Source organism: Canis aureus, chromosome 34 (genome assembly GCF_053574225.1).
Source record: "Canis aureus isolate CA01 chromosome 34, VMU_Caureus_v.1.0, whole genome shotgun sequence".
In the NCBI taxonomy this organism is placed as follows: domain Eukaryota; kingdom Metazoa; phylum Chordata; class Mammalia; order Carnivora; family Canidae; genus Canis; species Canis aureus.
This window is the reverse complement of record NC_135644.1, coordinates 29,589,161-29,613,558: the sequence shown is the minus strand read 5'-3', so window position 1 is coordinate 29,613,558 and position 24,398 is coordinate 29,589,161. Positions and strand designations below refer to the sequence as shown.

Here is a 24,398-nt window from a genome sequence, read left to right as displayed (position 1 = left end):
AGTCATTTTAATGTCTAGAATCTGAGTCTATTTCAAAACAAAGAGAATCAAACCTATAAGGGATCTCTTACCTTCTTGCCATTGTTTCTTGCCTTTTCAGAGTGGGTGAAAGTGACAGGGAGTCACTAGTCCTAAGTAAGAAAAGCAAGAAAACAGAAACAAGAAGACCTAACATTGGATTCGGCTTGTGGCTACCCTGGTTTAACTTTTCTAGTACTACTTTCCTACGCTGAGGGTTGACAATGGGTATATTTAATGAAGCAATAGGAATTGTAAAGGGTGATGAATGTGGGGAGAAAAGAACAGATTCTTACTTTCTATTTTTATTTTTCTAAGATTTTATTTATTTATTTATTTATTTATTTATTTATTTATTTTTTTAAATTTTATTTATTTATGATAGTCACAGAATGAGAGAGAGAGAGAGGCAGAGACACAGGCAGAGGAAGAAGCAGGCTCCATGCACCGGGAGCCCCACGTGGGATTCGATCCCGGGTCTCCAGGATCGCGCCCCGGGCCAAAGGCAGGCGCCAAACCGCTGCGCCACCCAGGGATCCCAGATTTTATTTATTTATTTGAGAGAGAGACACAGAGAGAGAGAACATGAGCAGAGGGAGGGAGAAGGACAGGAAAAAGCAGACTCTCCACTGGGCAAGGAGCTCCACGCCAGGCTCCACATGGGGTCGATCCCAGGACCCTGAGATTGTGACCTGAGCTGAAGGCAGATGCTTAACCAACTGAGCCCCCCAGGTGCCCCTAGATTCTTACTCTAAATTATAGATCCATGAAAGAAAAAAAATTCAGTGAAGCAAAGATGGCCTAACAGAGACAAGGTATACTTTCTCACCTGACACATCTAAAAAAGAACAAACTGTATTAAACAAGTTTCAGGATGTTGACTATCAGACGTGGGAGGGCAATGATCCCTGAGAGGCAGGAGACAAATGAAGTGAGGCCTACGACTGCTCCTGCTCACTGACTGCAGTTTCCAGACTGTGGACCAGAGAGGGGGCACCCGGGTGAGCCTGGAGGTTTCCCTCAGGTGAAGGAAAGGATTGGGAGCCCAGAAGGACCAAAGGGGCTATTGCTCATGAGGAAGAATGCCTGAGAGAAGAGAGCTACAAAGAGTTAGAATTTTGGAAATCTGTGATCTTCAACTGATGAGCTTGAGGAAGCTACCCAAGGCTAGGGAGTAAATCACTCAAAGGGATTAAGAGAGAACAATAGCTGAAGTCACACAAAGCCAGGGAGAGTTCTGGTTCACACCAGCCCAAGTAGAAAACCCGTAATCCGTGGGGCCTTGGGTAGGATATTCAGTATTGGCAAGAATGCACACAAATATACAGGATAGTACTCAAGCTATAGGACTCAGGCTAATACTTCAAGATATAATCTGCCATATATGCTTTGACAAATGTGTTCCTTCTGCCCTTATTTTGATATTTGAAAAATCAGCATTTTCATTTGTGCTCGGCAACTGATTAATATGGCATGATGATGTCATATAAGCATATATAGGAGTTTTCTTTTCTGTAAATAGACATTTAGGTATAGAAATGGAAAAGTCTGGCAGATGGTAAGAAAATTTCCTTATAGGTTTTCCTGAGAATGAAATCAAGTAAAGTTGGGTAATAAGGGTTTCCTGGAGTGAAGGAGCAGTTGAAGTTGAAGTTGACTCACCTTTGGTACTCCTTATTGCCTTTGGTGTATTTTTATTACTGCATTTGTTTTTACTCATATATTAAAAAGGAGAAAGGACGATATATTTATCTCAGTGTCTTTCATTAGAATTGTATTTAGTAGCTCATATCTCATTAAAACAGTCAGTATTCATGATTTTGTTTTCCTCTGAAACACTGAGTAAGCCAACGAGCAACCACACTGGGTTACATTAGTGCTTCTCACCTGAAACACAAATAGAAATTTATATTACTCTTTTACCTTTTAGAAATAAAGCAAATAACTGCTAGATTTCTCTCATTTTCTTTTGATTTCTTGAGAAATCTAGCATTACTTCTGATATTGGAGTGCTGAATAAAGCTTTATAATCTCATTTTTCTTAGCCAGTTTAGATCTATGTATACACACATGCTAAAAACCTGAACAGAATTTGCAAATCACAGGCTTTATCTTTATTTAAAAAGTCATGTGATTTTTAGGGGTATGTATTGTTAAATCCTCATACTCCCCAAACAAAGCAAAACAAGCAAAACAGCTATATTTACCCTTATGAGCTTTAATTATAATGGAAACCCTTCTGAGATCACCATCTGGCAACCTGTGTGGTGGGTTTAGTTTATTGTATTTGGTACCCATAGTTTTAAAGTAATGCTTGGTATTTCTTTCTCCTCCCCTTGTTTCTTCTTCTAACACTTCATAACTTGGTGAATCAAATACAAATGTGGATTTTAAAACTAACTCTTAAAAAGTGAGATTTCACAATATCAGACTTGCTTTTTATCAGGAAGCTAAATAGCATCTGTCTCCTGTACCCGGGGCATCCTCTCTCTGGGTTCCCACAGTTCTCACATAGCTGGCTTCACTCATTCGTGTTACCCACCTGTTTGGCACATGCTTGAAGTTTGCAACCTCTACTTTAGATACTAAAGCCGCAAGTGCACTTTCAGATTCAGCCTGGCTGTAAAACAGCTGAAGACTCTAAAATCCTAAAAGCCAAATTTCTTGTCTGATAGAAGTGAAAATCTAATGGGAGTGAAGATCCAAATTCAGCAATTCTTGAATGAGCATGAAGTATGTTTTAGTGAAGGATATCTGTTTCTGGACCATCAACCCCCCATGTAATTTTGTTAATTATAGATTGTTGTCCATTTTCTTTTTTTTTTTTTTAAATTTTTTTTTTTTTTTTTTTTTTTTTTTTTTATGATAGTCACAGAGAGAGAGAGAGAGAGGCAGAGACACAGGCAGAGGGAGAAGCAGGCTCCATGCACCGGGAGCCTGATGTGGGATTCGATCCTGGGTCTCCAGGATCGCGCCCTGGGCCAAAGGCAGGCGCCAAACCGCTGCGCCACCCAGGGATCCCTGTTGTCCATTTTCAATGCCGGATGCAACCTTTGTGTTATCAATTTTCATTATCAAGTCTTCGTTAGAGTATTGTTAAAACAGTAGGAGAGATTTCCTTATTGTTTTTCTTTGACTCTGCACTGTCATGGAAATTATTTTTGGTTATGGCCTCTGTTATTATTTTCCTTATTGATCATATGTTCCCTGTTGTTGCCAATAATTAAAAAAAATACCTCCTGGTCTCTTGGAAACGAGCTCAATACAGATTTTACCTCCTATCCCACAAACCAGTATGTTCATTTTTGTAATAGAGTTTTAGTAGTAAAACTACTTAATGGAAGCCATTCTTCATTAAGGAGGTTGGTTTTATTTTCTGCTTAATAGTTTGTTGCTGTGTTGGTGACTGATGCTTTTTTAGAGAGAAATTATAGAATTCTGATGTCACGCCCTAGATGAGACTTTCCAATTTTAGCATCTGTCCCCTTGGCACATTTCCTGGTGTTGACAGTTGGGTAAGAAGACACCCCTGGGTTTTATGAAGTCCTCCTGCTACAGATGGTGGGTTTTTGCTTTTAAAGAGTCGGCTTTAGTATTGACTCTTTTTAATTTTCCTATATTTTTCGGTGAAAATTTTATATAACAAAAAATGGCAACTTTCTCATCTAAAATCATTTTACTGTGGCACACGATATAAAATCAAAACACAAATTCTGTGTTGTCAGAGTCTACAAGTTCTGGCTCTGCATTCAGCTAGACATAAAATAATACAAATTACAAATAAGATCAATACAAAACACTTCAGTCATCTTTCTTGAGCTTTGTACTAGGTACCACATAGCTGAATATTTTACTCAGTACGACACTGCTTCTTAGAAAATCCTGTAACTGGAATTAATGTTGTACTACTGTTTCTAGAGAGGACTACATCTGTACTTTCTGAGAAAAAAACAGCTTCAATAATCTAGAAAGTCTTAGGAAATATTTATTGAGCAATTATGTGCGAGTCCTTATTTTAAGTGTTTTCATGTATTATTTAAACCTCTCATCACCTTGTGAGGCAGACACTGGTACCATATTTTATATATATGGCAGATGAAGCTGATTGTCAGAAGTTAAGTACTTGCTTAAAACCACACAGCTGGCTAATGGTGCATCTGAGCTAAGAACCCTTGCAGCCTGACTCTAGGCCACGTGCTGATAGGAAGCATACTGCACTGCTCGGTTACCTCCAGGATTCTATGAACCTGTCTTGGGCCACATTTGCCTTATTTCTCCTACAGAGGAATAATAATATACTTTGTTTAACTTTGTTATATCATTCTCCAGTCTTGTATTTTAATAGAAGTTTTGCTTCCTCTCCGTTCCCAATTCAGGCTTTTTATTTCTTCATTTGATCTTTAAATGGATGACAAGGAATTGATTATGTTAAAAATTATGAGAATTCAATCATTTTATTGATATCGGGACATGTATTTTCTTTGTTAAAATCTTCTGGTTATGGAAGTAGCTAGACTTGGATAAATTTGAGCAAAAAATTTTATTTCCCAATGTCTATATGGAAAATCATAGCTGAAAATGTAATTTATAGTATTGGCTTGAGATTCAAAATGGCATGTGACACGTAGGAGTTTAAGCTCCCCATCCTTCCCCGAACTTCACTGAAAAGGCAGAAAAATGTATGTGCGGAGAAAGGAGGCTGCAAGAATCCTGGTAAGCAGGAAGCATATACACCCAGAAAATAAGACAGTTTGATAAATTTCTAAAATGTGTTCAACAAGTGGGGTGAAGGAGAAATCAGAGCAGAAAAATTTAAAGCAAAAATTGAAGCTGAAATTGGCTTCAGAGCAAAGAGACATCGTTCACTATGGAACCACAACAGATTTCTTCCCCCCAGAGAAGAGTCTGCTAAAGCATTGGTCCCCTTGGGGCCCTCTGCTCCTCTGCTGACTTCAGTGTTTGTGACCTTGGTAAACCTAGGAGAACAGTTGTTGAGTCTAAACGAGAATTTCCTTGTTCTGGTTTGAGGGAAAGAGACTAAAAGAAGAGCAAAATAAAGCTGGCTGAAACCTCAGTACTTCACCTCTGATGACCAGAGGTACTTTCCTGTTTGAAGGGGGTTCTTAGACTCGTTCATGATGTTTAGCATGACAAAGAAATGAGTCCGTTAGGAAGAGGAAAATATTACAGCAAATGGATAGACAAAGGTATACCAGGCAAAAGGAACTCAATGATTAGAAAATATCAGGTAATAGATAGAGACTGGTGCCTTCAATAGAAAAACACAATTGTCAAAAAAGGTACAGTATGTTAGATGATAGTGCTGTTGCCTTTTAGATGACAAAATAAAAAAAGACTCAAAAACAAATATAAAAGAATAAAAACTATGAAAATACAAGGGCAATTTGACAAATCTACAATGATACAATATTTCTGTCCAAAGTAATAAACAACAGCAACAACAAAATCTAATTGGCATATAAAGGATGTTATCACAAAGGTTAGAAAATTCAGTTTATTAGATGCATTGTACAGTGACTTGTACCTTACTAAGAATAACTTTTTATGGATATTTGCAGACATCACACATACATTAGGTCATGGAGAGAATCCCAGTGTATTTCCAAAATTGATGCTCATTGGCCACATTTCTTGCTACCGTGAAATACAAGTAAAAATTCAGAGCAAATGGGGCACCTGGGTGGCCCAGAGGTTTAGCACCTGCCTTCGGCCCAGGGCGTGATCCTGGAGACCCGGGATCGAGTCCCACGTCGGGCTCCCTGCATGGAGCCTGCTTCTCCCTCTGCCTGGGTCTCTGCCTCTCTCTCTGTGTCTGTCATGAATAAATAAATAAAATCTTAAAAAAAAACCAGAGCAAAAAGATATGTTCTTTGCCTCCCTAACCCGAATCTATATCTCAGGAAGGAGCACTGAACTCCAAGCTTGATTTGTTCAAATGGGCAAGAAAATTGATGGATTATTGGCAAGTCTAAGGGAAGGAGGGAGAGAATACACTGTGCGAAGTGCTCTTGGGAAGAAAGGTGAATAGCAATCCTGACATCAGCAACAAATCCAATAAGATGAAGAACGCGTAGTACAATTGTGGAATCAAGTTTGCTATTCACAAGGCACACTTTCATGTCACTTGTTGGTTCTATTTAACTTACTTTGAAGTCTTTTAAAAGTGAAATCACAAAGGATTTACTGAATTACTCATTTCAGATTATAAAGCTTCCTAAGGGAAGCTTAGGAAAGACATTTCTTAGGAAGAAAAGCTTAGGAAAGCTTTATTTAAAGACATTTATGTATTGCAGCATATCTACAGATGACTTTGTCCTGAAATAACATTGCTTTAATGAAAAATACTTGAATATATTCAGATTACAGATTGGAATCTTTTATTTGTGGTCTTTTTTGTCATGAGACAAAGTTTCTGTGTCTATTAAATTACTGATAACTATATCCCATAGTTATTTATAATTATAGATTTCTAGAATAGCTTTATCTTTGCTAAAATGATCTATAAAAAGTACATATCTGCAAAGATAGGCTTATGTATATGACAGTTAAAGTCATAATTTTTATAGCAATGAATCTAAGTACCATAAATAGATATGTGATAATAGTGTGAGTATGCTGATGAAAGGGCTTAGAAATTAACATGAATACCTCTTAGGTTCTTTATAGTATTGAGCTAGAGCTAAAAAATCAAAGACTCAGTCAACTGCTTTACAATCATGATGATTCCTCATAAGGACAGTTTTCTCATTAAATTTCTTACTCAGATTTGTAGTGGAACTATATTTGATATTTCCACTAGGAAGTCTAGTATTTGGTTTAGGTTCAATTCAGCTGAGTCCACAAGATCTGGATCTGGGCAAACTCATGAATTTCATAGGCATTAATTAGAATACTCATTTAAAAAAGCATATTTACTGTTTAAAAACACAAAATTATATTTTAAGGTGGGAATATGATGAATGTAAACTGTTTTTTTTTTTAAGTTTGTAAGGCAATTTAATTTGTAGGATACAAAAGAAGCTTTAGTCAAATATCTTATAACCTGAATATCTTTTTTAGCCTTGGGAACAAGACTTAAATTTAGACTTGATTTTTCTGCTTCTTTTTTTTTTTTCCTTTTTACAAGCAATCAATGTCTGTTATCTCATTTGCTCTTTATAAAAACGCTATGTTTAAAATCTTCTAACTTTATCAATGGAGAAGCTGAGAACTTCAACAACATTCAGAAACTTGTGCAAAGAAAGGTACATAGTGAGTCAATGTTGGAACAAGTCATAGTGCTATACCGCTGACCTGTTTATTCTTGAACTTGATGTTCATAATGGCACTATTTATAATATACTTTTTTTGTAATTTTACCTTTATTACATTTTTAAATCCTTTTGACAGATTTGATGCAATGCTTTTCCCAAGTACTATTTCTTGGCGGGTCCTCCATAAATATTCGTCAGTTGACTTCTGGTTCAGATTGGTCCCTGGGTAGCTTTGTCACATGGCAGCTAACCTGTAACCAGTGAAAATGGAGAAGTGCCATCAGGAGTAAGGTAGCCAAGTGCTTGAAACTCCTAGGCATTTTCATTTTCCTCTTCCCTACGTCTGCTTTTTTCATAGCAGAAATGTTGAGCCATGCTGAGAGTAGCTTGGTGTTAGTCTCCCTGTCCTAATTAAAATACCATGCAGTATCTTTTAACTCAGTAGCATTTTTCTGAAACATTAGTCATCAGATGTACTCTCCAAATCTCTAGGGGAGTGTGTTTGCCTACAAAGGTGCCTTTCTCCAGCATCCCAGACACCCACTGGCATTTGAGGTCTTAAAGGAGTTACCCACTTCTCGTGTTTGAATAAAATCTGTGAAGTTTTTCTTGTTATTTCAATAATGGATGGTGATGCTAATTCCCAACATTTAAAAAATTATTTTATATATCATACAGTTTTCATTGATTATATGGATATATGTTTGCTCATCTAATAAATCAGTGAACTGTTAAAAAAAATTTCAAGCAGAAATCTTAAAATTTTGGTTTAACCTTTTGACGGAGATCTCCTATTCTTGACCTTGTTTCTGACTTGGCTTTTTCTCCTGATCTGCCTCCTTTAGAACAGTCAGCTCTTCCTTTCTGATTACTTCTTTCATTTCAAGCATTTATTGTGACTCTATCCTGTCTTTTTACTCTGATTAACTCAGGCAGAGTGACTCAGTAGAAAGGGTGTGGGCATATTTCTTGCCAATTTCAGGGCCAATTAACATTTTTGAGCTTCAATTTTTTTAAGTAAACTTTTTGTTTTGCAATAATTGTTGATTCATATGCTCTTATAAAGCCATACAGGAGATCCCCTGTACCCTTGACCATGTTTCCCCTAAGGGATATGCAAATACAAAACCACAGTTCAGTATCACAACAAACTGACACTGGAACAGTCAAAATACAGAACATTTCCATCACTACGTGGCTTGCCCATTTTGCCCATTTAGAGCCATCCCTGCTTCCTTCCCACATTCTCCTTTTCCATAACAGCTGATCCACTAACTTGTTCTCTAATTCTCTAATTTTGTCCCTTCGAGACTATCATGTAAATAGAAGCATACAACATGTAACACCTTATGATTTTTTTTCCACTCAGCACAATTCTCTGGAAATTCATCCTGATTGTTTTACGTTTCACTAGTGTGGTTTTCTGTTTCTTTGTTTTTGTATTGTGAGTACAACCTTGTGGTATCAATCTAGCACACTATGTTTAACCGTTCACCCTTTGGATGATATCTGAGTTGTTTCTATTTTTTAGCTATTATGAATAAAGCTTCTAATAAATATTCATGTATTTATATATGAGTAGAAATTTTTAAAAAGATTTTATTTATTCATGAGAGACAGAGAGAGAGAGTGAGAGAGAGAGGCAGAGACACAGGCAGAGGGAGAAGCAGGCTCCGTGCAGGGAGCCCGACATGGGACTCGATCCTGGGACTCCAGGATCACGTCCTGGGCTGAAGGCAGACGCTAAACCGCTGAGCCACCTGGGCTGCCCCATGAATAGAAATTTTTAATCTCTCTGGATGACCAAGAGTGCAAACATAAAGATATATGTTTATTTTTTTTTAACAAAGTGCCAACCTCTTTTCCATAATGTACCATTTACATCTCTGCATCTTTGCTAGTATTGGTATTGATGAATTTTTTTATTTTAGCCATTCCCATAGGTGTCTCATTGTGGTTTTAATTTGCATTTACCTACTGGTTAACTGTATTGGACTTATTTACCATCTGTAAACCTGTACATCCTGGGGCACCTGGGTGGCTCAGTGGTTGAGTCTTAGTCTTTGGCTTAGGTCTTGATCCCAGGATCATGGGATGGAGTTCCCGTGTTGGATTCCCCAAAGGGAACCTGCTTCTTCCTCTGCCTCTCTCTCTGTGTCTCTCATGAATAAATAATAATAAAAAAATAGATCTGTATATTCTTTTCAGTAAAATGGATAATTTCCTTTCCCCATGTTCTAATTGTAGTTTTTAAAATTTTTGAATTTTGAAATTTATCTATTCCAGACACTAGTTTGCAGATATTCTTTACAGGGTCTAAAGTTTTTAATTTTGATGAGATCCAATTTATCAACTTTGCCCTTTGCAAATGGTGTTTTTGGTGTTGGGTATAAGTCCTTTCCCTAGCCCTAGATCCCAAAACATGTCTTCCATTTTTTTTTCTAACAATTTTTTAGTTTCATATTTTACCTTTACATCTTTTATCAATTTGAATTAATTTTCGTATAAAGTATGAGATTTAGCTCAAGATTCATTTTTTCGTGTGTGACACTGGATGTTGAATTGCTCTAGCAGCATTTATTGAAGGGGCCGTCTTTCCTCTGTTGAATTACTTTGACACCTCAACTGAAATTGGGCATATTTGTGTGCATCTGCTTCTGAATACTCTATTTTATTTCACTGATCAATGTAAAACATCTTGCTAGGATTTTAAAATAAATTGCTTTAAACCTATAGTTAAAAAAAAGTTAAAAAAAATAAACCTATAGTTCAATATGGAAGATAATTGAGATCTTTATTATTTCACATCTTCCAATTCAGGAACAAAGTATGTCTCTCCATTTATGTGTATCTTTGATTTATTCCATCACATTTTGTAGTTTTTTAGCATACAGATCCTGTATATGTTTTGTTAGATTTACTTCTAAGTATTTTTTAATTAATCACAAATGCTTTTTTTATTTGGGTATTTATGTGTTCATTGCTTATATATAGAAATAAAATAGATATTTTTATATTTATATTCTACTGTGATATAGACTGAATGTTTGCATCACCCCCCATATTGAGATCCAACCCCCAAAAATGTGGTCTTTGGAAGGGGCCCTTTGGAGGTTGATTAGCAGTAGTGTCCTTAGAAAAGAGACCCCAAAAAAGCTCTGCTACCCCTTCTGCCATGTAAGGACACAATGAAGAGATGATTATCTGTGAACCGGGAAGTGGATCTACACCAGACAATAAATTTGCTAGTGCTTTAATCTTGGACTTCTTAGTTTCTAGAACCATGCGAAAGACATTTCTGTTTGTTTATAAGTTGCTCAGTCTATAACAATTCTGTTAGCAGCCTGAATAGACTATGACATATTGTTGTAACCTTGCTGTACGCACTCACTGGTTCCAGGAGGTTTTTAATTTTTTTTTATTTGTTGGATTTTTCTATATAGAAAATCATGTCGTCTATGAAAAAGCACAGTTTTATTAATAAGGTTTTTTTCTGATGTGAATGAATTTTATTTTCTTGCATAATTGTACAATTATGTTTCTTGAGCCTCTAGCACTCCATTGAATACAATTTATTGGTGTGGACATTTTTTTTTTTTTTGAGAGAGAGAGAGAGAGAGAGAGAGAGAGTGCATATGAGTGGTGAGGAGAGGGGCAGAGAGAGAGAGAGAGAGAATCTCAAGCGGACTCCCCACTGAGAGGTGCCAGATTTGGGGCTAGAGCTCACAACCCTGAGATCATGACCTGAGCTGAAATCAAGAGTTAGATGCTCAACCTACTGAGCCACCCAGGAGCCCCTGGTGTGGACATTTCTGCTTTATTCTCCTTTTTAGAAGCATTTAGTTGTTTGAACATTAAATATAGCATTACATATAGTTTTTGTAGACTTCTTTATAAAGGTGAAAAACTCTCCCCTCTATTCTTATTTTTCTGAGTGTTTTTATTATGAATGGGTATTTTATCAAATACTTTTTCTGTATCAATTGATTAATTTTTCTTTTTTAGTAGGCTAATATAGGATTATATTGATTGATTTTTAAATATTGAACTACCCTTGCATTCCTGGAATAAACCTCACTGGTCATGGTTTATAATTCTTTTTATATGTAGTTGCATTTTATTTGCATATATTTGTTAGAGATTTTGGCATTTGTATTCATGAGGGATTTTGATCTGTAGATTTCTTTGGATTTTACTGTTTTTGTTTTGGTAATAGGGTGATAACTAACTTCATAAAATGATCTTTTCTGGAATCCCTGGGTGGCGCAGCAGCTTAGCGCCTGCCTTTGGCCCAGGGCGCTATCCTAGAGACCCAGGATCAAATCCCATGTTGAAAAAAAAAAAAAAAAAAAAAAAAACAAATCCCATGTCGAGCTCCGGGTGCATGGAGCCTGCTTCTCCCTCTGCCTATGTCTCTGCCTCTCTCTCTCTGTGACTATCATAAATAAGTAAAAATTTTTAAAAAATGATTTTTTTCTTTCTCTTCTATATTTTGGGAAGGGATTATTTGGAAATTGGTATTAATTCTTTTAAAAATATTTTGTAGAATTCTGTGGTGAAACCAGCCTGACGATATCTATTTTAGGAGTTTTTAACTAGGAATTCAATTTCTTTACAGCTAGAGTATTCAAATTTTCTATTTTCTTTTGTATTAGTTTATTTTATTATTATTTTTTAAGATTTTATTTATTTATTCATGAGAGACACAGAGAGAGAGGCAGAGACATAGGAAGAGGGAGAACCAGGTTCTCTGTGTGGAGCCTGGCGTAAGACTTGATTTCAGGACCGCAGGACCACACTGAGCCGAAGGCAGATGCTCAACCACTGAGCCATCCAGGCATCCCGTTAGTTTATTTTTTTAAGGAATTAGTTCATTTTATCAAAGTTGTCAAACTTTTGTCTGTAAAATGTTTGTAGTATTACCTTAATAACATTCTAATGTCTACAGGGTCTATAATGGTGTCCCTTGTTTCGTTACTGATATTGGCCATTTGTATCTTCATTTTTTGTTAGATCTTGATAAAGATTTGTCACTTTTATTGATCATTTTAAACAAAAAGCTATTTGTAACATTTTTTTTAGTTGTTTTTATTTTTTCAATTCATTGGCATGTGCTCATTTCTTTTTTTCTGGTTACTTTTTTTTTTTTTCTTTTCTTTTTCTAGGTCCTTGAGATAAGGTACTTTGCTCTTTTCTGATATACGTATTTCCTGCTGTAAATTTACCTCTAGCATTGCTTTAGCTGTCTTGGACTACGTAAGATACATTGTATTTTTTATTCATGAGTTCAGTGTACTCTTTTGATTTTTCTAAAACTTCCACTTGACCCATGAATTATTTAGAAGTTTGTTGTTTAATTTCTAAGTATTTGGAAATTTTCTTGTTATCTTTTTTTAAGATTTTATTTATTCATATGAGAGAGAGAGAGAGAGAGAGTGTGTGTGTGTGTGTGTGTGTGTGTGTGTGAATGAGAGAGCACAAGCAGGGGGAGCAGCAGAGAAAGAGGGAGAAGCAGACTCCTCCCCACTGAGTAGAAAGCCCAGTGCAGGGCTTGATCCCAGGACCCTGAGATCATGACAGGAGCTTAAGGCTGATGCTTACCCGACTAAGCCACCCTGGAACCCCTCCTTTTATTTTCCCGTCACTGATTTCTGGTTGTGGTTGGTGCACACATGATGCATGATTTCAAATTTCTCCGAGTTGATGAGGTTTGTTTTATAGCCCAGTGTATACTCTATCTTGGTATAGGTTCTGTGGGTCCTGGAAAGGAATGCAAATTTTGATGTTGATTAGTAGAATATTTTGTAAATGTTGATCAGATCCTATTGATTAATGATGTTTCTAGTTGTTCTGTATCCTTCTTACACTTCTCTGTAGTTATTTTATGAATTGTGGAAAGAGGGGTTTTGGAGTCTCCAACTATAGTTGTTAATTTGTGTATTTCTCTTTTTATTCCTATCAAATTTTGTTTCATGTAGTTTTCTTTTTTCTCTTTTTTTTAAATGTATTTTTCATCTATGCTGTTTGTTACATACACATTATGAGTTGTTATGTCTTCTTGGTGGATTGGCTCTTTTACCATTTTTTAATATTCTTCTTTGTCCCTGGTAATTTTTATTTCAATTATTGTGTTTTCACTTACAAAATTTCATTTTGTTTTTCTTTATATTTGCTGTATGTCTGCTGGGACTTTTCCCATTTTTTAAGCATTTTTTTCAACTGGTCATTCAAACATTTTTAGGATATATGCTTTAAATTATTTCTCAGATAATTCTAATATATTTGCTTCTTTGTTTTGGTATCTGCTGGTTGTCTTTTATCACTCAGTTTGGGACCTTCCTGGTTCTTGGGATGACTAATGGACATTTTATGAGACTTGGGTTCTCACTCACCCTATCCTGACATCGGAGTGCCCTCCTTACTGTTAGGCAGGGGTGGCAATCCTGTCCCCCTACTAGGCCTCCACTAATACGTCCATGGCTGGGAAGTTTAGGAATGCCACTTTCTTGCTCCCCAGGTGGCTTCTACTGACTCTATGAGCTGAAGGGGTTGTCATGGTTACTGATGAAAATTCTTTATTTCGAGTAGGCCTCCCTGACATTATGACACTACACTGTGACACTCTCACCACCATCACAAAAGAAGGAAGGAGGAGGGCACCTTGTTACTACCAACTGGGGGTAGAAGTCCAGGTTCCACATGTGGTCTCCCCTGCCAGCAAGGGCGATGGTGGGAGGCATCTACTCAGTTTTCTGTGAGACCTCTCTAGCAGTAGGTTGGGGATAATTTGTTAGCGTCCAGTAAGGATGGAAATCTAGGCTCCTCACTTAATATTTGCAGATGCGAATGGGACAGAACAAAAGTTTTTCGGTGGTGTTTGACTCTCAGTCTTGGTGGACTGCCATTGTCCTTGTCCTTTGGCTAGAAAAAGCAGACTTTTTTGGGGGCTTTTATATCTGTGCCCATTGGAGTTTCTCAGTTGCCAGTTCTTTACTTCAAGTCTGGAATATATGAAGCAAAGAGAAAACTCACTGAATTGGGGCACCTGGGTGGCCCAGTTGGTTAAGTGTCTGCCCCTGGCTTGGGTCATGATCTCAGGGTCCTGGGATGGAGCCCTGAGTCTGGGCTCCTTGCTCAACAGGGAATCTGTTTCTCCCTTTCCCTCTGTCCCCACTTGTGCTCTCTCTTGCCCCCTCCCTATCAAATAAATAAATAAAATCTTAAAACAGAAAATAAAGGAACCAACACTGATTTAGTTGCCATGTCTTACTTTGGTCATTGGGATTCCCTGCCATTTTGACTTTTTCGGTTTCTCCAGCTTTCAGGGTTTTTTTTTCCTTTATATATAGTGTTTAGGATTTTGAGTTATGTTCAACCAGAGGAACAAGGATAAGTATATCTAGTCTGAACTTTTTTTATTTGTAAAATGTATTTAGTCTAATCTACTTGCTGGTTGCCTCTCAGGGAAATTCATGAAATTTTTGATTCTTAGACAAACATATACTAAAATGATAAAGGCGTGTACTAACATTGCTTCTGTTATCGTTACTGGTGGTAAGGATATACATACATACAATATATATATATGTGCGTATATACACACATATGTATATGTTATATATAAGTATATATATTTCAGAAATTTATTTATTTTGAAGAAGATCATAGTGGACACAATGTTCATAAAGGCTTCTGAAGCAATATAGGAAATTAATAAGCTGCAAACTCTTTCCTTGGATGTTTTGTTGCTATAACTTCCTGGAAAATCATTGTGAAATACATTTCCTAAGTAATTACACCATAATTTTTATGGGCAAGTTTTTATCTAAATGAGCAATAATAGCACATTGTTCAGATCATAGCAATAAAATCTAGCCTGCCTATTGTAAAATGACAGTAAGAGGCTTCTAACAGGCAAAATACTTCCTGCTGTTGCTAGTGAAAGAACAGGGAAGCCCCAGAACATTATTTTTTGTATGATAAGTGCTATGTACCAAACTTGTAGTACTTTTTCATTGCTACTTTCACTGGTACTGCTTTAAAGTTGTACTATAGTCTATTAAGTAATAAGTGAACTGAAAATAATGTCTCTCTTGAGAAGTCACTATTATACTTATGAAATATATGCCTTTTGCACTATTAACAGTTACTTCTTTTACTCATTTATCAGTGTGATTAGGGCAATATTCTCTAGTTCTTATAGAATTATTTGCAAAATAGAAAAGTTGTGAGAGATAAGACTAAAGAATTCTTGGGAGGAAATTAAGAAAATTTAATTAGTATTCTACTTCACTTTTTCTTTTGCTTATTTTTTCAAAATAAAACATAACAAGGTGTGTTTTTAAGAAGAGGACTAGTATACAATATTTTTTTTTCCTGTGGACCATTAAACAAGGATGAATCTTAGCTGTTTCTGCTCCTATTCTGGAAAGCGATGGAGTGAGGTGGTAGGGCCACAACATTAGTGTTTCTAAAATAGCTTGAGTCTGTTTTTTTTTCTCTTTCTCTTTTATGTGCTAGAGATATAGCAACCTTTCAGATAAAACTTTTGTAAAACATAAAAATATCTTTGCATCTTAGAAGTATTATATCTTACCTTGATTGTTCCCTTTAAGAACTGAAAAATAGAGATGCCTGGGAGGCTCAGTGGTTGAGCATCTGCCTTCTGCCCAGGGCGTGATCCTGAGGTCCTAGGATCGAATCCCACGTCGGGCTCTCTGCGTGGAGCCTGCTTCTCCCTCTGCCTGTGTCTCTGCCTCTCTCTCTGTGTCTCTCATGAATAAATAAATAAAATCTTAAAAAAAACCCCTGAGAAGTAGAAAGTTCTATGTGGGTTTTCTGTTAGAGGCCATTTTTTTCTTTCAGATTGTTATGGAGTATGATATGATTTAGTAAGAGAAAGTGAAGAAACAATTCTCTGTGACATTCCTGGATACCTGGTACCCTTTGTCCAGTGACTTGGAACCAAACACATTCAATTGTAAGATGTAGGTTAGAATAAATATGAATGCGGGGCACCTCGGTGGCTCAGTCAGTTAAGCACCTGGCTCTTGTTTTCAGCTTAGGTCATGATTTCAGGGTTCTGTGATTGAGCCCTGCTTCTGGCTCCATAGTCCATGAGGAGTCGGCTTCCCATTCTCTCCCTTTGCCCTTCCCCCCAATTCACACACACACACTTTCTCTCAAGTAAATAAATAAATAAAAATTTAAAATAAAAAAACAACAATGAGTGAATCGAAAACTATGAGTTATACTCTGATTGACAGATTGCTTAGAAACCTATACTTTTCTTCAGTCAGATATATTAGGAAAATAGAATAGGTAATGACATGCTCAAAAAGCAGTGATAAAATCTGAATTTTTTTTAAACCAAACTGTCAGTGAAACACTGATAGATATACTAAGAAAACAGAAATTGCATCATATGATGTTACGAGATTAGATATTTGGTAAATATACTACAGATATGGATATATTAACAATTATTTGTCAGCTACTTGACTTTTCCCTTGCAATAGTGAAAAATGAAATGGTTTGCAAAGCACTTTATAAGTTTCAACTGGCCAGATTCATTGTAGTGGAGGACTATTAATATTTCCATGGTTCAACATTAGCAGAGATCATTTTCACTTCATTTTTAAAGATACCAGATGTATCGCATGATAAGAAATCACTGCCTTCATTTTTATTTGGAATGGGCAGTTGGTGCAGTGAATTGTGTCCACAGAGAAGTCAGACTGTTCTTATAGAAGCTATTGATTTGTGTAAATTATCATCTAGGAGTTTAGTCACTGAGCATTACTTCCTAGATTCACTGATAAGTCAGAAACCTTTCAAATGCATTTAGTTGAGACCAAGTAGCCCTAAAACATTAAGGTTTTCTCAGATATCTACTTTAGTAGAGGGTCTTTTCCATCTCCATGGAAAAGTTAGATTTGCTCAAAAGTTTCAGGAAATCTGCCTCATTGTGGTTCATGAAGATGGTGAATTTGCCAACGCCTGGGAGGTAAACCAGTTCTCTGTTGACCTCAGCATTCTACAGGTGTGCTGTGGACAAAGAGTCAATGCAAGTTTTGGTTGTATCTGATCATCATAATATTGCATAAATGTAACTCAAAATTGTTGAACTCTGTGAGGATGTAACTCATTTCAGAAGGTTATGACTCAAGATAATTTTGTCTTTTGCTTTTCTGTATATTAAACTGTGCTTGACTACTGGTTTTGTCACTTAGTTTTATGACCTTGGCAAAGAAATGTAATTCTCTGATACTTATTTCTCTCATCTGTAAAATGGGAAGAGATTATTTCTGAGGGGGTGGTGATAGTGTGTATTAACCACTAAATAAATATTCATTCACTTACCTTTGTAGGGACTTGAAACTGAAAATTATGCTCTCCAATTAAAATGGTACATTTCCATTGCCAAGAGACGGAGGCTGAGGCTATCCTCTCTGAGAGCTTCTACCTCTAAGTCTGAGTCCAGTCAAAAATGAGATTTTCTAAGAGTGACAAAATAAATAAGATCAGACAAAAAAAAATGGTACATTTCCAGAATTATCTTTTTCTTGTAATTCCCCCATCAAACAATATCTTTTTAAGATTTAATTAGTTATTCCAGATAGGGGCAGGGGCAAAGGGAGATGGAGAGAATCTCAAGCGGACTCCCCACTGAGTGTGGATCCCAAAGCAGGGCTCAGTCCCACAACCCTAAGATCCTGACCTGAGATGGAACCAAGAGTAGGATGCCCAACTGACTGAGCCACCCAGGTGTTCCTCTTCCATCAAACAATATTAAACTATTGACCTATATAAACATTATGTACAACATAGAAATGAAATAGGTCCATGTAAAAGGCTTTTTTACATTTTATATGAACATACTCATGTTATGGTGCTATAATTAATCAGGCCATTAATAGAAGCTTTAGCTTTAGTAACTATAGGTTTTGGTTATAAGCTTTGCTAATTCATAATAATATTGTACTGCTACTATTGCTAATATGTTTAAAATATTTATGTTGCAGGGCACATGGATGACTCAGTCAGTTAAGCGTCTGCCTTCAGCTCAGGTCATGATTCCATGGTCTTGAGATCAAGCCCTGCATTGGGCTCCCTGCTCAGTGGGCATTCTGCTTCTCCCTCTGCTTCTCCATATCGGCTTGAGCTCTTTTTTCCTCACTCTCTCTCTGTCAAATAAATGGATCTTTAAAAAATATATCTATACTGAAGTCTTAGATAAAACAGATATATGTAAGCCATGGAACTTTAAAAAAATTGATGTTTTGTTATTTAATATAATGGATGACTTATTTCAAAACTGATTAGAATTCTTTATCTATGGCTGTCTTTGAATTCTTATCTTGAAATTATGCCCTCTATTAGAATAGCTTCTGAACTGTGGCATGATTCCATTATTTCATGTCAGTCATAAATACGTAAACACATAAGCAACAACAAAAACACTATTTATCATCAATCTTATAGTTACTATATCTGCCATATATAACCTTATTACAAGATAGAAATAACGGGACATCTGGGTGGCTCAGTGGTTGAGCATCTGCCTTCCGCTCAGGTTGTGGTCCTGGGGTCCTGGAATTGAGTCCTACATTGGGCTCCCCTCAGGGAGCTTGCTTCTCCCGTATTTACCTTTATTATTAATGTTTCCCTTAATTGATTTCCAGACAAAGAATATGTCCTATATTATTGGTATCCAGTAAGCTATAGTATACATCTTTATTAAGTGATCCTTTCTGTATATTAATTACATTTCACTGTAAAAGGTTAAAAGACTAAGATGATCTCTCATAAGACATCACAAAATCATAGAATTATATCTCCCAGTATACAATAAGGGACTTCATTATTTGCTTCTATTATATTAGTTTGCTTGGGTTGCCTAAACAAAGGCCAACACACTGGGTGGTGGAAACAACAGAAATGTATTTTTCTCATGGATCTACAGGTTGGAAGACCAAAATTAAGGTGTCAGCTGGGTTGGTATCTTCTGAGTTCTCTCTCCTTGGCTTATCGATTGACGTTGTCCTTCGGTGTCTTCACATGGTCTTTCTTCTGTGTCTGTAGGTCTTATCTCTCTCTCTTTCTTTTTTTTAATGATAGCAGTCATATTGGCCCAGGACTCACCCTGGTGACATCATTTTTACTTAATTACCTCTTTTAAGGCCCTAACTTGAAATACAATTACCTTCTGAGATGTTGAGGCTTAGTTAGGATTTCAGCATATGAATTTTGGAAAAGCACCATTCAGCTTATAACATCTATTAAAATTACATTTGACTCATTTAAAGAAATGTTGCTTCTTTTATTTTCATTTCAATTAATTCCTTCTTATAACTATCCATGTAAGTGAAGTGGCTTGATGTTATCTTGAGTACAAACAAAAAATATTACTGAATACAGAAAGAACATTTTGTTGTATTCAAAGTGATAATGGTTTTTTTCTTTTAAAGTGTGCAATTGCCATCATAAAAGTAATACAACAAAAGTCATTACTTTTCATTTTCAACATCAATAACCAGTTAGGAAATGGGATGGGAAAAATCAAATCCATTCATAGTAACAAACTACAATATATATATATAAATCTAAGAAGAAATGTGGAAGGTACACAAAAATATGAAATTTTATAGAAGGATATAAGAAAAAGTTGAAGAAATGGAAGGAGACATATTTCTGGTTAAAACAAAATTCTAATGTAAAATAGTTTACTAAAAATAATCTATTTAGTGCATCCTTAATCATAATATTAGTGATAGCTTAATACTGGCCTTTCCTTAAATATTTGCTATTTGTAGGCTTCTAGAGTTTCTTAAGTATGTATTATTTGTTGGGTCCAAACATTTCTCAACTATTCTTCTTTAGATCTTTTGTAATCCTTTGTACTTCTCTATACCTTGGTCTTCTCAACTGTAAAATTGGGATAATAATTGTTCCAGTAAGACATGAGGGGTTAGGAATTCTGTTAAACTGTCAAACATAAAGATATAAAACTCTAAGTAAGGAAAGAAAGCTATTCCTAACATGACTAAATGCAGGTTAAATCTTTTGTAACCTAAAACTATCATGAATAGAGATAAAAGAAGAATGGCAGAAACAAAGCATACATGACATGTAACAAGTTACCATGTCTAAAACATTTAATAGATATAATCAGTGTATGAGACAAGTCTAATAGAAGTAATATTAAGCAATTTTTATGTACCAGTTATTGTCCTAAGACAGCAATTGTATTTGGTTGATATTAGATGAAGACCCTAATCCTCTCTACTGGACACAGATTTTGTCAAGTGAATTAAAATGTGATAACTATTATTGTAGCAAACCTTTCTGAGCTATTGAAATATTTCTTTGTAATGGATTGCTAAAACTATAATTATGAAATCAAAGGCCAATAATATGACACCTCCCTATTACTTTCAGTACAGGTTATGCCAAGTATGCCCTTCCCATGAAGTTAGTAATGTTTTAATAGCAGCATTTCTGATTGATTTGAAACTCAAAATGATTTGCCATTTAAAAGAAGCATGGCATGTTGGTTTATTCAAATTGTGTTGATGTAACATTAGGAACATTTTCTCCTTTATTTCATTTATTGTTCATTTTTGCCTTCACCCAGATTTAAGGCTATAAGAGTTTATCTTAATTATAGAACTTGTTCGGGATCCCTGGGTGGCGCAGCGGTTTGGCGCCTGCCTTTGGCCCAGGGCGCGATCCTGGAGACCCAGGATCGAATCCCACGTCGGGCTCCTGGTGCATGGAGCCTGCTTCTCCCTCTGCCTGTGTCTCTGCCTCTCTCTCTCTCTCTCTGTGACTATCATAAATAAATAAAAAAATTAAAAAAAAAAAGAACTTGTTCTAGGTCTTAGTACTGAAGCATAAATACCTTGTCCTTCACCCAAGCTTTAATTTCCAGGGGGAATTTATTCTCATACTTACTCTGTTTCTGCAAACTGCATACCACAATGTGAATAGGTTTTTGGTTTTTTTTTAACTGTGTGGTGACTTTTACTCCAAGTTTTAAAATTATATTTTGAAAATAGAGTGTATCTGAAACTCTGAAAGAATGCAAGCGAGAAACACTTCCAGAGGCTATGGTGGGAGTGTAGGAGAAGGACTTTTTGGCATTAATATATGACCGATTTTAAATATCATTCAGATAATATTTCCAAAAAAAAGTATGTGTTTACTTCATAAATACATAGATGCTCATTTACCTATAAAGTTTGCCTTATCTTTCATTTAAAAACTTTATTAATTTGAAATAATTTTATATTTACAGAAAAGTTACATAAATAATGCAGAGAATTTCAACTTAAAACCTCACATAACTTCTCTTGATGTTATCTTTCATAGCTATGGTGTAATTGGCTGAACCAGGAAATTCACATTAATTTGAATGATTCCTTACTACATACCTTACTTGGACTTTCCTAGTTTTGCACTAATTATCTTTCTTAAAAATAAACTATTAATTTTAGATTAGTGTTGGATTTATAGAAAAATTCAGAGATTAATAGTTCCCTTCTATTTTTAGTTTGTTTCATGAATAATTGTTGATTTCTAGCAAGTACTATTATTCCATGGTTGTACTAAATTACATTGATTTGGGGGTATTTAATCAACCTGACATTCTTCAACTAACTTCAAACAAGTATTCCTTCAGTAAATGCTTCAATATGTGGTATATTATCCTTTTTTAAAAAATATAATGGTGAATTAACATACAAGTTTTCATCTATTTATATAAGATCTATTATTCTACAATTTGTTATGTCTATATAACAAATATATACATTATACATATTTTACGTTTGCCAAGTTTAAGACAGTTTCTCTTCTTGAATGAATTTCAGACTGATACTATTTCTGCTTTCAATATTTGATACTGTTTATTAGTAAAGTTATCTGGCTCTGGAATTTTTATTGTAGCAGGGTTTAAAAAAATTTTTTTTTGAGGAATACAATTGACCCTTAAACAATGTGGAGTTAAGGGTATCGACCCCTCCCACAGCTGAAAATCCATATATAACTTTTAACTCCCCCAGAACTGCTTACAACCTACTTATTGACTAGAGCCTTACCAATAATATAAACAGTTGGTTAACACATATTTTGTATGTTCTACATATTATATACTGTATTCTTACAATAAAGTAAGCTAGAGAAGAGGCTGTGAAGAAAATCATAAGGAAGAGAAAGTACATTTACAGTACTGTGCCATATTTATTGAAGAAAATCCGTGTATAATTGGACCCTCGCAGTTCCAACTCAAGTTTTTTAAGGGTCATCTGTAATCAACAGAAGTAATTGTGCATGGTACATATTTGAACTGTATAATGTGATGATTTGATATACCTATACATTGTGGAATAATTACCAAGATCAAGCAAATAGCATATCTGTCACCTCACACAACATAGTTAACTTTTTCTTTTTTTTGTGATGAGAAGATTTAAAACCTACTCTCAGCAACTTTCAAATACACAGTACCATATCATTAACAGCAGTCACCATGCTGTATATTGTATCCTCAGAACTTCTTCCTGTAACTGAACCGTGTACCCTTTCACCTGCATCATCCCATTTCCCCTCCCACCTGCCCTTGACAAACACTATTCTGTTTTCTGTCTTTATGGAATATACTTATTTCACTTAGCATTAATGCCCTCTGGTTTCATTCACGTTGTTGCAAGTGGCAGGATTTCCTTTGTTTATATGGTTGAATAATATTGTTTATATGGTTGAATAATATTCCTCTGTGTGTGTGTGTGTCTGTGTGTTTCTCTATCCATTCATCCATTATAGGACATTTAGATTGTAGTAGGTGTTAACTGCAAATATAACTTCTTGGACAGATAGAGAACTATTCAGATTTTCTATTTTTTCTTGTATCAGTTTTGGTGAGCTGCATTTCCAAAGAATTTGTGCATTTATTCTAAATTGTCAAATTTATTGATGCAAATCTGTTTGTGATATTTTTGTATTATGTATTTTTTTTGTAATATCTGTAAGATCTATAATGATGCCTCTCTTTTCTTTCCTGTAATTGGTGTTGTGTTTTTACTCTTCTTTTTGTTCATCAGTCCTGCTTCAGGTCTTTCAACATTTTTAAAGCTTTTGAAGAATAAACTTTTGGATTTATTGAGGTTCTTTATTATACAAATGCCATTTTTGTCATTGGTTTCTTCTATTAACATTCGTTTTTCTTCTAATTTTTCTTCGGGTTGACTTGTCATATTTTTGTACTTTCTTATGACTGATTCTTGACTTGTCATTAAATTCAAAATATTACCTAGTTTTTATTCTGACAAATTTTGTCACATAGGCTGTTTTTAGAATTTAATTGCTCAATTCCTGATTAGTTGAATATTTTACTTTTAATCTGATATTTTAGGTTTCTACAAACATTATTCCACCTACAAAATTAATAACCAAAAGAAGGAGAATCCTTATGAATATATGTGGCCACAGAAAGTAGTCAAATTCAAATAATTTTTATTTTTATTATAGTATACTAGATTATGTTTAGCATTTTAAGTTCATAAAGCCTGTGAGGGCAAACAGACATTTTATTTTATCCTAAAGTTCTCATTCACATTTTCTTTTTTGTTGTTGTTTGATATTGAATCTAGACTGATATATTCTTTATTGCTTCTTAAGTTTGCATAGAAATGAACTTACACAAAAAGACTATAAAAAATATAACAGTTCCATCTAAAAGTTAGTGTGTTAGATTGGACAGTTGGATTTTGATTCTGGCTTTTATTAGCTTTATGATATTAGATAGGTTAATTAAACTTTCCTGCACTTTGTGACTTGGTGATAATTAATATAGATCTAGATATCTGGAAGATTCTACCACTAGTTCTGTTGCATTTTAAGTATGCTGGCATTCTTCAGCACCATCTGCCCTTGAAGATGCTACTTTAAGGACATTCTCTTTTTCCTTTCATTTTTGATGGTTTTTATCATTTTACGTCATGGTTCCTGGATTTCCTGACAGTTTATATATTTCTGTAAACAGCATATGTGGTACGTTCTTTCTTATTCTCAACATTTGACCAATCCTAGATTCTAATCTCTGTC

The 24,398-nt window shown here is 35.4% G+C and overlaps 1 protein-coding gene and 1 long non-coding RNA gene across 5 annotated transcripts in view; one reads left to right on the top strand and one right to left on the bottom strand.

Moving 5' to 3' along the window:
* The window catches only part of KCNJ3 (potassium inwardly rectifying channel subfamily J member 3), a 139,282-nt gene that overhangs the window by 34,368 nt on the left and 80,516 nt on the right, over nucleotides 1–24,398 (top strand). The gene's annotated exons all lie outside the window — the stretch shown is intronic.
* LOC144304454 (uncharacterized) lies at nucleotides 5,538–13,841 on the bottom strand. The gene is made up of 4 exons (XR_013371360.1): nucleotides 13,685–13,841; nucleotides 12,894–13,052; nucleotides 7,399–7,543; nucleotides 5,538–5,851 (listed from the first exon to the last, which is right to left on the bottom strand). It is a non-coding gene; the product is annotated as an uncharacterized LOC144304454 (long non-coding RNA).